The 13,191-nt window shown below is 35.3% G+C and overlaps 1 long non-coding RNA gene across 13 annotated transcripts in view; it reads right to left on the minus strand.

Moving 5' to 3' along the window:
* LOC135300542 (uncharacterized) overlaps positions 1-13,191 on the minus strand; it is a 197,586-nt gene that overhangs the window by 177,347 nt on the left and 7,048 nt on the right. For 7 of the 13 annotated variants that reach the window (XR_010362360.1, XR_010362357.1, XR_010362367.1 and 4 more), the window contains exons 3-6: positions 12,940-13,064; positions 11,603-11,769; positions 10,834-10,899; positions 9,446-9,532 (exon numbers count right to left, since the gene is read on the minus strand). The exons of 1 other annotated variant lie outside the window; for it this stretch is intronic. This is a non-coding gene — a long non-coding RNA (uncharacterized LOC135300542). The remainder of the gene's footprint in view (positions 1-9,445; positions 9,533-10,833; positions 10,900-11,602; positions 11,770-12,939; positions 13,065-13,191) is intronic. 5 more of the 13 variants (XR_010362378.1, XR_010362363.1, XR_010362362.1 and 2 more) reach the window with 4 other exon arrangements.

A 13,191-nucleotide genomic window follows, 5' to 3' on the forward strand; every position in this document is an offset into this window, starting at 1 on the left:
TACTCCTGTCCCTTCTATTTCCTGTCCACATACAGCTGAGCTGAAGCAGGACATCAGGCTTGCTGTGTAATGGTGACCTGAAACAATATTAAGCCCTCTGCCACAGAGCTCCTATCTGAGTCATGAAAACGGTGACACTTGTTGTCTATATTTTGAAGCTGTGATTTGAAAACAGATTTGCTAGTTTTGTTAAAAGCTCAGAATGCTGCAAAAGCTGCAGAGACACCTTGAAGAAACTGTATCAGGTAGGAAAAAGGCACACTGCTGATTGATTCTGGTTACATCTAACACACCCATATCCCAGTACGTCTCAGTGCCAGAGAGGGACAGTAATTCAGCATGTTATGATAAGCACAATAAATGGAGCTGTGCTGAGCTAAATATGAAAAGCTCAATTTTTCTGACTACCATAATCCCATGCATTTAGAACACCCAGATTACTTTTCTCCTTTCTTATGAAATTCAATTTGTTACTGCCATGCTAAAGTTTTCAAGTCACTTGTCTCCAGTGTCCCCATGGCTTCTTTTCTTCCATAATGTTTACCCTTTAAACAGCCTTGTAGAATAAGCAATTCTTGATATGAATATTAAAAACCAAAAAATGTTATAAATTATTCATATTATATACTAGCATTCTAAAATTCTGTAAGATTTTTCTGTAGTTGTCCAAACAGCCTCTAAAAATAGTACTGATTGAAAGTTGTAAGGGCACCTCTGTCAATATAATTCTTAAATCCATTTCTAATAAAGACAATGTACAGAAGCAAACAATCTGAATTTTCAATGCAGACTTTTGTTTTAAGAATGTGCAAAATTTGAGAGGGCTAAGGGTATTTATGACTAGATGGCAGAAGTTCAGAGCTTTCTGCACTCATGGTAATGAGAGAACATTTGAATTCCTGAGGAAGTGTGCAAACAACTTGCTAAAAAGGCCATTATGGAAACATTTAATAATAGGAACAATGATGTGTATAATCCTTTTTTATCAAAGTGGCAGGACAGAAGCAGCTTTGAGATTTGATTCAGGCCATCTGCAGACTCAGGCAAACCTCAATCGCTTAACACTGTTCATAGTCAGAAGGTAATATTTATAACCCAAGAAACTACATGTGGATTAAAGAGATTTAAATTAGGGAAGCCTTTGACCATTCTGTATCAGCTTTGGAATAAAAAGGAAAGCATCTAGAAATTACTGTGCTGGGGAGTAAGCCCATCTAATTTTTTTTTATTGTTTTTTGGTACATGTGGCTTGGTAAATTGAGCATTGATTGCTTTAGATTAGTCCTATTGTTTATACCTAATCTTTTTTTTTTTTTTTGTAGAAGTGGATTATGGTAGCATAATTGGCTTTATAAAAGCTGCTCTTGAATGATGTGCTAATTCTAGACACTATTTATTTAGATCATTTTGGAAGAATACTACCAAATTTAATGGAGAATGATAACCTCACCAAAATTTTTGCAGCTTGTTTTCTCAAACATCCCACAGTAAGAGCAATTCTGTGTTATGGTCAACAGAGCAAAGCAGTATAATTATGGCCAGTAAATTATATAAAATTTTGGATGAGATAATTCTATTGGGTTTCCACAGCAAAGCACTGATTTTATTCTTACTATTATTCTGTAGGATGTTTCCACAGGGAAATTTTGAGCTAAAGCAGAATCTCTACTATCTTCCCCTTGGCCTCTAGCTGCTACAACCCATAACAATTATAAACTGATAAATCACTTGAATGGTTATGACATCTTCCATTGACTACCAGGGCAGTGGTACATACACACATACTGCTGCCAACATTAAATAACTGTCAAGTGAATTACTTAAATTATTTAGGCTCAGCTAAGCTTTTAAGGGCATTTTTTTTCCTCTCAAAAAGGGACAATGGCTATACCTCCTATATTCAGATCTTGTTACCCTTTAAAATTGCAATTACTGAGTTTTCTGATTTCACAAGATATTTTGCCCATGCTGACAAAGCAGAATATTGGAGCTGATTCCTGCCATGTAGACCTAGGAGAAGGATAAGGTATGCCAAGTTTGTAAACCCAAATTCCCACTAATGTGTGGACAAGAACAAGTTTCACATGGCACAGGTACACAAGTGTGCCTTATTCCACATATTTTTACATTCTACAAAGTTATAAATAATTTCCAGTCTTTGGATGTATTAATTTTTTGTGTCCTCATTTCCACCCATAAAAAAAAAAAAAAATATATATATATATATATAAATATTAACAGCGCTCCAGTAACTGATAAGCAGTCTGAGTGGCATAAGTGTATTTTTTTAATAATTGTATTTTTTTAATAAGTGTATTTTTTTTTGCCCCAAAGAGAAATTATCACTTATGCCAATACAGTTGCAATCATATTTGCAGAGGCTCACTAAAATATCTGGAGTTTGGTTATAATTTTTCCCTTTAGGAAGGGTGAAAAGGCAAAATGATGTAGGTTGGGAATGCAGAGATGGTCAGGAACAGGAGTTCTTGCTAAACTTGGACTAACTAAGGAGATGACTGTTTGCTTCCTGACAAAGATGGTGTCAGTTCTGTTTGCCAACATGCACTGCAGCTATATGTAACCACTAAAAAAACCACACAGACATTCAAGATCTGCTACTTTTGGAATAGGGACTAGGAAAACTGTATAATCCCAGAGTAAAAAACCACATAGCAGATGGTCTCTTTTTGCTCATCTCCTGCTCTCTCTCCCCACCAAGTGACGCTGACAGTATCTGCTGAGCAGACTGCCAAGGACAACCATATCACCCCATTTAGGCCACCTTTTTGGCACACCAGTCTTGTTTTAATTTTACATTTTCTGTTGTCTTAGTCTAACTGTGCTAACACCACAAGTTTAACTACATGTAGGAACTCTAATACATTTATTACAGCTGTGAAACAACATTGTAGAAAAAAAAAGCAAAGCTGAAACACAGAGTGGAGCAGATAGAGGAAAAAATAAAATATTCACACTCCATGAAGAAAGATAAATGAAGCAGAGAATTTTATTTTTGGAAGGCATTTTTTAATAACGTCATTATCATACAGGTTGGCTCAAGAAGTATAACTTCATAATAAAAGATTGCAGAATGGACTTTGAAGTATCTGATTTTCCATGGTGATGAGGAGAAGCAAGCCTCCTTTTGACTGTATGTTCACTCAATGGCTACATTCAAAGTGCCATCACTGCTCTTTTCTGTACTGCTTGTATATTATAGGCCATGGCTCATTAACAAATATTGTTATCACTAAATGAGTCCAGTTTTGCCTCCCAGTTAGACATGGAAATCCCATTTGACTATATGTTAAGAAGCAAACCAGAAAGAGATCATCTCTATATGCTGGGAATATCAGTATATCTTACTCTTTAGATGCCAAAATATAAACATTTGCTTAGGAATAAAATCATGCAGCCAATTATCCTTTGTCTTGATGACAAAGTCTTAGTTTGATAGCAAAGAGACCTCTCTACTCCAAAATCATGTAAAGTAGGGATTAGAGAATGCATTTTTCTATGTCACACACACTATAAATATATACTTCTCTCCTGTCCCAAAGTTACTTTCATTTATGTTTAAGTGTTAAAACTTTATGCAGAATAAGTATATTTGTCCTACAAATTATGCCCTGACATCTACATGATTTTCAGACAGGGAGAGGGATGCTGAGGTGCCTAGAGAAAACAGTTTAAAACAGTATTTAAACTCTAAATGTTTCCAGATAATCTAAAATATATTCCTTTGAATTGTTATATTTATATCTCTCACACAATTAGGGATATATTCTGAAACTGTTGCACCTTACTGAATTCTGAAATAAACTTTTTTGCTGAAAAATACTGAAACTGTACAATTTTCAGTGACATTTACCAGAAACAGCTATATTCAACTTCACCTTAAGCAAAGAATACTTCGTACACTTTCATTTATATATAGCAGATTAGGCCCTCTCTCCTCCCCAAATTGCCCATCTTCTCCTGTTCCTGTAACATATCTCTCCCAGTCACAGAGATTCTGCTCTCACAGGAAACAAACTAAAATGCATACCACACAGGAACAGAATAAACAAAAGACAAGTCCACAAGAGAAAGCTGCTAGGACACTGGATGAAATATTTTCCCATGAATCTAAAAAAGATAACAGGCACTTACTTATATGTCTCCTTTCATCCCTGAAAGCCTTAAAGTTAATTCATGGTTTCATAACTACAATAAAGTAACCATGCAGAGATTAAAATCAGGGCCTATTTTTATTTGGATATCAACAGTATGAATCCCACCCAGGTCTTTCTAAAAGCAGCCTTGGCTGACACTCCAAAATGCTTCCTCAAGTTCATCTTCAGCCAAATAAGAAGTGGTCTGGAAAGGATTCATCCTTTTAGTGTACACAGAAGATCCTCGTCTTGGATCTATAAACCAAGTCTTTAAATTCCATTGTAATTACTTTGCAGTCATAAATAGAGCACACTATTTGTGGCATCCCAGCTGGCTTTTTAGACAAGGTGCACGTATTTTAAAACAGAACAATCAAGAAAAAAGGGGGACAATGACAGAGACATGGTTGTGATAATATATGAATGGCCAAAAAGAAAACAAGAAAGAAAGGAAAAGAAAGAAAGAAAAAAGGAAAATAAACTTGTTTTTATTTTGCATATAAAGTAATAGCCAAAAAGAATTTTCTGTATTGAAGAACATTTTCTTTATTGAAGAACAATAGAGAAGCTGGATTCCCACCTTGAAGTTTTGCTTTCAAGTAAGACAGGGCTGGTGAAAATGAAAATTCTTCTATAGCAAAGTCCTTTAAATCACTTAACTCTTGAGACGTGATGACTTAATAACAATCTTACACACATAACTGAACTCTTCACTCAGAATTTAACAATCAAACCAAAACACTATTTTCCCCAAGAGATACATTTTCGTAGAGACAGTCATGGAAATTCAAGACCATGGCTAGGGTTAATACTTGTTAAAGATTTCCCTGAAGATTACAAGTCATTCATAGTGTCTCTGATATCTATAAATTCTTAGCTTCCATGGATATACATGGAACGGCCACAAATTTCTCCATTTTAAGCTGGGATAAGATTAATTCCATAGAGTTTGTCTGCCAGGGGTTTCCCGTGACCCACAGCGTTTGCTGGCTCTTCTGTGGAACAGCAAATGACATGACATCAGCGAGACAGCCAACAGTGCAGATTTCTCTTTATGAACTCACTATAAAATGGACATTCAATAGGCCTTTAACATGCCCAAGTATTGCATGTTGTATAATTTTTAAAGCATTAAAGAAATATTGCATAGAAGCTTCACATACACAGTAGTAGGACATCACTGAAAACCATGGATTATTAGAGCATACAGCCATTTTTGGTAATATCATCCAATTCAGTATCTAGTCTCCAACACTGGTCTTAAGCACATGTTAAGGAAAGAGTAACTACTAAGTAAGGATACAGATATCACTACTGCCTGCAATGGTACTCTCTTAACACAAAAAATACATCAGCTATCTCTTCACTGCTGCTATGTATCATTTTAATAATAGACTACAAATAAAGAGTGGTTTTTAAGAACTGAGTTTCTAGTACAGAAAAATGCTGTCAAACTGGTAGAATTGGTAGAATATATTATGGGTAATGGTAAAAAAAATAAATGCAGGCATTGTCTGAATGGATCTTACAGGTATACAGGATAGCCATATATATTGTCTATAGAAACATCAGTTGCACAAGAAGACTGAATGGACTGGAACTCTAGGAAGCAAAGAAAAACAGCAAGACATTGTATTATTTTTAAGCTAAAAAAAGCCCATAAACCAACCAACCAAACACAAAACAAAATAACCCCAAACTACTGCAAAGGGCAAGCTAGTAATCTGCTTCCCATATCCACAGTGACAAGAAGCGACAAGCTTAACAGCAGAAGTTTTTTAAACACTAGCAGAAAATACCCAAGAGTAAGTGTAGTGCAGCTCTGTAATAGGTTGCCTGGGGGCCTTAAAGATTATCTGTAAAGCTTTGGAACAGGTTAGACAAACATCTGTCAGGATTAGCTCATGCTGCCTTGGGGCAGGGTGATGAACTAGACGCTTTCTTGTGCTCCCTTTTAACCCTAAAATTCTATCATTATTAAGAAAAAGCCACACAATTGCATGGTAGTAGCCAGAGAGCATCTTAGTTCACTAGGAAACCAAGGACAGTGATTAAAAAAAGCAGTAGTCTACCACTGAACAAAGATGATAATTTTTTAATAATGCTGAAAAACAAAAGTTTCAACACATGTTTGTATTCTTCAATCTCAAAGAAAAAATATATGCTTTTGTTATGTTTTCAGGTTTCTAGTTTATGCAAAAAAACTAAGTTCCTCAGGGTGAAAGAGAGAGTTATACTCTAAACCTCATTTTCTTGTGAATGGAGGGTGAAAGCTAGGAGATAAAGACTTTTTCAAGGTCTGGAACACCTATAAGGAAGGGCCCATGCCACACTTGATGAAACATTTTTTTTAAGCACAGATCTTCACTGTGTGACTCCTGTGCAGAGATCATTCCATGAACTGCATGAGGTCAGTAACCAGAGGCTGTACAACACCATTTGTCATGGCCCACGAAGCAGGTATTTCACTGCAGAAACTGCACTGCATGAGCTAACCAGGAGGGAGACTGTGAATGCGTCATCCTGCACCTGGTGTGCATACCAGCCTAAATCGGTGCTGGCTCGGGATTCCCTTGGCTCTCAACTCTACTGAGGTAAGGAAAAAAAGTGATGGAAAGAGGCTTACATCAGATTTGCAATTCCCAGCTAAATATTTTTCTGCCTTGTTATACATGTTCAATTTCAGGTCACCATTAAGCAGTATTTGAGTTAGAAAATAACTTGAAAAAGTCCTGCGCAATACTAAGACTTAAATTCCCTGTAATTTTTATTTTCTTCTTTTCTGGACTAGTTCCACTCAAGGAAAGCCAAGGGTATAAAAGAGTGGTGCCTCATCTGATACATGGCAGAGATGTGATTGAAACTTCCCGTATTCTAGACACTTCTCATGTTGCACCATCTACCTTCCTATTCAAATAGCTGTTTCTCTCAAATCAAAACTTTTAATGCCCTCACAGAAAGCAGAAATATTTTCCACTTTAGCATCCTTTCAAATGTATGCTTCTGTTAAGAGCAGCTTTGAAAAATCAGCATTATTAAGTCAGATTCATACCTAAATATTTTTATCACATGGCACAAAATTTCTGGTTTGGTTCCCTTTTTATACAACATAAAAATAACACCTGTGAGGAGATATGGTTTTTAAGTCTTTCAGAAGTTCTGGAATAGACTGGCAGCCCTGCTGCCCCTCTTATACACAGTGCCCCTCTAAGAATGCCCTATCAACTTCCAAAGACATTCCAGGATGAGTGCTAATGAAAAGCAGCAAAGCCTACTTTTGCTCTTCATCCTCCAGGGAGAAGAGCACTTATAATCAGTGAAAGAGACAGAAAACTCATGCCAACCCAAAGGAAAGGTAAAGCTCAAGAGAAATTAAGAAATGTGGGTTTTAGGTATTTTGCTTCTCTCCAGTTCTCCCTCTCCAAGTTTATTGCTTGTAAAACTGCATTAAGAGAATGCATCTGAAGATTTCAGGTAAATTAGTGTACATTTGGATTAGCTCAGATCTCCTGCAAATCTATCCTAAAGAATCCCCAAATAATTTCTCTTCCTTCTCATTCTTCTCTAGGACAGCACCACTGCTTCTCAGGGGAAGTGCAGGAAGTGGTTAACTCAGGACAAATGCTTGCTGACACCCTGTGCCATTCCAGAATCAGCAGAACAAAATTATGTTGGATAAAAAGCTTATTTTAGACCTATGTAATCAAACAGTTAATATTTACAAATGCTACCTATGCATTAATAACACTACTTAGGGCATACAGTTGCTTTTAAAATTTGTTTTTATTATATCTTTCAAAAGTATTTTAAAAGACTGCTATCTATGTGAAAAACACAGCACCAGCAGCTGGGCTCCAGCACTGTATCAGATTTGCTGAAGGAATAAAGACAACACCCTAGAAAACAAGGGCAGCCTCCTGAAATGCAGGTAGCCTTCACAAAATGTCATCACATTAACCCTCCACCCACTGCTTAGAGCTATGATGTGAACACAAACAGGGGAGGCTCTCATTTTTGTCTCATGCCTATGCTAAGACCTTCCTAAACAGAAAACACAGCTGGTTATAGTGTGCAACTTTCACCAACTGACAAGGCTGGCATCCCTCAATGTAACAGAGAAATTTAATGAGGTTTCAATATGTCCCACTAATAGAGATAAATCAGAGCTACTACAACTGTCAATGACGTTATCCTAATAACTTCTCACCCTAGACATATAAATGGCTCCTGAAGAACATGACTTATTTGAGCACTAAGTTGAACAGGATTTAAATAGCATAATTAAAGATAATATGAATCTATTCATGTTAAATATACTGAAATACTTCAGATAGTAGAATAAATACAGTCTAATCTCTGGGGAAGGATTAGTGTGATAAAGATGACTACAGTTCCACTGCTTAATTTTGTCATGTATATGTTCCCTGTAGACACTGCAGAGAGATAAATTTTCTAAAATAGAAAATTAGGTTCTCTTTCAAAGGCAGGCAAATCCAAGGCTTAAGAAAACAAGATCATATTCAACCTTGTGAAAATGGAAGGCTAAAACCTCCAAATGTAAAATGGTATTGAATAGCATTCACATGTATCCAATTTAATGAAGTTTTAGATTCTTGACATCAAGTGTAGTGCCATGAGTGGTAATGAACAACCTATGCACTGAATTATAAAACTGTAAGTTATAATTTCTGTAATGTGTTTAATGTAGGTAAAAATTGTAGCTTTTTGAATCATTTAAATTAAAAACACAGTAACACAAACATTTCTTTACACTGGTAAGCAAAGTTGTGTGTTCTGAAAAGTGGCTTAAAAGCTATAACAACAAGGATATACAAATAGATATATTTTAAGATTTTTGAAATTTATTCTAGTCAGGTCAGAGTATTTTGGTAATGGTTCTGAGAAAACAAGATTTCTTATGTCAAATATTTAGTAATACCAGCTAGTAAACTAAATAATCTCTGAGACTTAGCATGAGAAAAATCACCAGATGGTAAGCTGACAAGCTTTTTAAAGAAAATTCAGATAAATATAGCCCAAGCAAATTAATTTTCGTTGGATTTACCATACATTGCAGATATGGCCCTACTTACACCAAACTTGTTAAAAAGATAAACTTATCTTAGAGATGACCAAAGAGCTACTGGGTAGTGATAAACATATGCAACATACAACTGCAATAGGATTGATACTATTGAAAATACAAACAAATCCTAAATAAATTTGTTCAGGTGTGTAATTTAAAAAGTAAGCAATTTTAGTTTCTACAAAAATATGACTAAAATACTTACAATTATGTTAAAAATTCCTCTGCCTGGGTTACTGATTCTCCCTAACTGACCCTACACTTCTGTAGTCAATCAAATAATATCTGAGACCTACAGGAATGCAGAAATACCAAGACTCAGTAAGAAATTTATATATTTTTTGCTTTACCTAGAAGCAGTTCTCTATACTGGTGATGCTGAGACATCCAAAATCTAATTAATTTCCCAAGAATAGAGGAAAAGACTGAACCAGGACAAACACCAAGCTTTAAAACTTTAGTTCAACAGTCTTTATTTCTGAGAATCATTCAATGAACTTGAGAAGCTTTTAAGAAACTTAACTTCAGACAGCCACCATCATAATATTGCAGCTACACTATGCTAAATTTTAAACATACTGTGTTTTGTGAAAAATATGAATAGTTTACATCTCATTAGGGGAAAACATAATCCTGACTTAAGTCTTAAATCTGAATGAAGACAAGAGCAAATAAGCCCAAATGATGGGATATGTATAGAGTTTACATTGGTTACAAAAATGACATTGAGAATCGTCTTCATATTCTGCTCTACTGAAGAAGTACTAAAATGTAATTAACAAGAACCATTTCATCATATCTTATTCCACTTTAAGAACTAAAAAAATGTTGATAGTCAGCAGTGTCAACAAATATTAGTACTATTTCTATACAAACTATGCATATTGCAATGTAGTCAAACTCCAAACATTAAATATTTTTTACTGTTTCCATTATTCATTTACAGATCTGACAGATTCTTCTTACATTATACTCAAGCTACATGGCATTTAATCTATAACATACATTGTATACAGCATATACAATGATAGAAAAACATTCTGCATCATTTTGTGTATTTTTTTTTGTTTTGTTTTTTGTTGTTTGTTTGGGTTTTTTTTTCAGAGAGCAATACAACTTTGTAAAGTGAAAACTGGTGGGGAGATTATCAGAAATTCTGACCCTTTTTTCTTTTTTTCCCTGCATGAGGGAATAGGAAAATCTTTGGTATTGTCATGAGGTCACCGGAAATACTGCGGGAGTGAATATAAATAGGTCTTCATTAGGTGACTGCTGTATTATGGTCATTACTTGGGAATGGTTCTGGATTATAATCTTATTTTTCTTGGCTCTAATTTAAAGATACCTTCTTCAGTTGGTGAAAAAATAATGCTCCTTCTTTAGTTCTAAGAAGAGCAGCCTAAGGCTGGAATGCTCTAAAGAAACCCAAGCTTTTGTAAAATGATGTCATATGCCAACTGTGCCAGGCAAATGTTTAGTAATAGCTAAAGTATTCTATAATTAAAACAAGTCCCTTGTTAAAAGCGGCTGAAAGTGATCAAAGCTCTTTTGTCTGTTCAGACACTCAATAGATGTGAAAAGAGTTTTGCTTACAGTGAGGATGGTGCTGTGGTTTCTTTCTCCATTTTAAGTAGCAACAGAGTGCATCCTGAGCTATCCCTATTTGCAAAGAAATGAATAAAAATAATACAGCAAAATGAGTGAAACAAAAGGGGCATTCAGCATAAAATAGACAGATATTTCTTACCCCTGACACAGAGTAGAGCCTTAAATATCTGAAACTATTATTTAATATTTGCAAGGCAATAAAGCAGAGATATTTCAACAGTACTGCCAACAAATTGTCTACTCAAGCTGAAGGGATTATTTGATACCAGTAGTGATTTGATTCAGCATGTGATCCCTGACAATTCCCTTACACTATCGTGTTTCTAAAACATTTCCTGTTTACCAAAAAAACAGTATATGTGAGAAAATATTTTGAAAAGAAAGGTTTTCATTTATTGAAGCACATTATTCATCTGGCCTCTGACCTTGTTCCTGCTCTATGCCTGAAATTACCTTAAAGGTTACTCAAAATAGCTATTCAAATGCACCTTAGAAACTGAGGAGACAGAATTTTTCATCCAAATACACTTTAGTACGATTTTTATATGCCACATTAGTTCTTTCTTCTTGACTTGCAGAAGAACAAATAAAACAGGAGGCAGACATTTCTAAAACCAATCCTGGCCATATTTACAAGATATAAGGTGGAAATTTTAAATGGCAGTCTTTTCTGCTAACATTTCCTTTACACTCTTAAGCAAAAAAATCAAACATAACTGTACCCACAGCATTCAGCACACTTTTTAAATCTTACCTGACCCAGAGTGGGAGAAGACAAGGGTGCACATAAACATTAAAAGGGAAGTTATACACACGAGTTTGGAATAATGGTTTGAAAGAAGCTGGATAATGCTAAACTCTATCCTGGGTATTCGCCTCTGTGGAACTAAAGCTTTACTATAAGAAGGCATGAACGCAAGCCTAGAAAGTATCAGCCTGAATCAACCTTTTGACCAAGTGAGGACACTGCTCACACTCAATAATATGTTCAATATGTAAGAACTTAATTCCTTGCAAAATGTGATACCCTTGTTCCAAACTCTTGCCACTGTTCCCATCAAATTCTCAATGAAAATGCAATACTAAATCAATGTAAACTCTGCATTTCTAATACAAAACTTTAGCTGTGACAAATTAATATCATAAAGCACTTTTCACAACAAAACATAACAGACTGAATTTGAAGTGCAAATTCTTAGTTCCTTATCACTCTGAAGAACAATGTAGAGCATGAGATGCTACATAAAATTTTGAGTGGACTTCTGCAGTAAAGTTAAGTCAAGTGTTTCATTATGACTTTAAAAGACTTTAGTCATGTCATTCTCCCTAAGGGAATCAAAACAACTGATTAATGAATTGTGAAAAAGAATTTCCCAGATTAACAAAACTTCCCAACTGATCCACTTATGGTCCATCTGAAAAATGTAAGCCATTCAAGGTAAGATCCGCAAGGTAGATCTTCAGATTTTGGTTTTTTTTTTTTGACCTACCTTCACTCTATACCCTTTCCCACTGCAAATTACCTGCAATCACATATAACGTCATTTCTCCATTCAAAACTATTATTTTTTTCCAATAGTCAATGCTACATAAATAGACCATAGTCTTCCAAATACCTTTTTATATCTTGTCTCTTAGCCCACATTCTACTTTCAAAAAAACAGCCAACCAACCAAACCACACACAGGAAAAACATCAGACCATGTTATACAGACAAGCCTTCTGAAAACAGGCCATTGAGGGTGTTTCTAGACATACCATATTTTTTCAGATGTTTTGTGCCCACTAATGCAATTTACTCTTGGAAGGAATTTGACCTGTCTCTAAAATGCTTCATCACTAAAGGCAAGTATAACGATATCTGACTTCCTGGACTTCCTGTTGCAAAATATTTTCGTATTAGGTTTTTTTCTATTTCCTCTCAAAGCAGGATTAATGCTCATTCCTTGTAGCTCTTAAAAAGGTCTAACTTCTAGACAGAAAATATTACACACCCCCATCATTGGATTATTAAACTCTTAAGTCTTTTCTTTGCATTTTCTAATGTGGTGTCACTTTATTGAGCTAGGCTTTATTTCTGTGATCTCTTACATTCCTTATGTGGATGAGATTGGGTATGCAGCTTCTCAGTTGTTTTCCTGTTGTACTGAAATGTTTTAAGTGGAATGAAAAATCTCAAGGACTTGGTAGCTGTGCATCTTCAACAGGTTGGATTTCTGATGGAGAAAAGTAAATATTTACCTAATGGTTTCAGTTCCGATTTTAGCATCTATAATGATAGCCTCACCCAATGAGCTTTTAGAAAACGTGGAAACAATCCCAGTAAGATTACTATAAATCAAT

Source organism: Passer domesticus, chromosome 1 (assembly GCF_036417665.1).
Source record: "Passer domesticus isolate bPasDom1 chromosome 1, bPasDom1.hap1, whole genome shotgun sequence".
Classification (NCBI taxonomy): domain Eukaryota; kingdom Metazoa; phylum Chordata; class Aves; order Passeriformes; family Passeridae; genus Passer; species Passer domesticus.